The following is a 1,275-nucleotide window of genomic DNA, read 5'->3' as shown; positions in this document are numbered from 1 at the left end:
CACCGCAAGTAGTGGCTGGAGAGCACGATAACTCTTGAACGGGGCAAACAATTTGGTCCAAACTTTAGATTTCCTACTATTTTGTCCAAATTTTGTTTAACTTTTAAAAAGGTTCATGTAGGACCTCTCTTTAGGGTACCTCCCATGCTAAAGTTCAACATTTGTATCTAAGTGCAGTTTAGGGTCTGTTCGAAGATTCTTTGGATATGTAAACCGATGCTGTTCGTTATGGTCCTGTTTACAGCGAAATTATGTTTTCCGTGGACAAGTCCGTGCTTCTTAGCATGGCTGAAATGGCTAATGGGCGCAATATCTATCCAAAAGATATGACTCCCGAAATAAAGTCTACTTTCATAATGGACTATGTCGGTCCATTCTTTCAAGTCCTCCTCCGCAACACTATTTAGCTTTAATTCTAATCCACATTTTTGTCGGTAAGTTCAAATGTCTCAAAAGAACCACAAAATTCTGCGAAGACCTTAATTATATTCGATCTATCCGTAGATTAAATTCTCGATTCACGTTGGCTGAGGGTATATCTCAGTCGGAAAAGCCGACTGATTCCTTTTTACTTGTTATTCATAATGTTTCGTTTTAATGAATTGCGCTACAGGTATATAGCGAGCGGCTGCTGTAGTGATGATGTCCCGGAAAGGTATCCCAAATATCCAAGGATCTGGTCCAGGCAGAGGTTATGAAGTCGAGTGGTCTATTTACGGAGACTATGAAGTGGAGTTGGTCAGAACCAAAGGAAATGACGGGTTGCCAGGATACATCATATATCAGCTCTGGTGCAAGAACACTTCAAGTAGAACAATACTGAAATAATTTTGTCGAAATATCGGCATACTATTAAGTTATAGCTCCGCAAACATAGAAAATTTTTCGTAGATAACTTGTGTTGAAATTTATATAAAAAGGACCACATGTTCGAGGAACTGAATTTAAACAAGTTCTTGGAAATATTAAAACTTTTTAATTGGGAACTAAGGAGTGAACAATAGGCTTACTTCTTGTGATGAAACAAGTTTACATAAAATGTTTATACACAAAGTACCGCTATGTTGATTGAATCAGACTGATTGAATGGACTGTATCTAAAAATTGCAGCTACGGTCATTTGATACATGAAACAGACAACCCTTTCGAATAAAATTATGCAAAAACAGTCGGCTTTGCCGACAGAGAAATACCCTCAGGCTATGTAAATTAAATATTAATCTACGGACAGATCGAATATATTTCGGGTCTTTTCAGAATTTTGTGGCCATTTTG

The sequence above is a fragment of the Musca autumnalis genome, unplaced genomic scaffold (assembly GCF_047663935.1).
Source record: "Musca autumnalis isolate F117 unplaced genomic scaffold, ASM4766393v1 scaffold_5, whole genome shotgun sequence".
NCBI classification, from domain to species: domain Eukaryota; kingdom Metazoa; phylum Arthropoda; class Insecta; order Diptera; family Muscidae; genus Musca; species Musca autumnalis.
The sequence above is the reverse complement of the archived record's forward strand: the minus strand, read 5'-3'. Positions refer to the sequence as shown.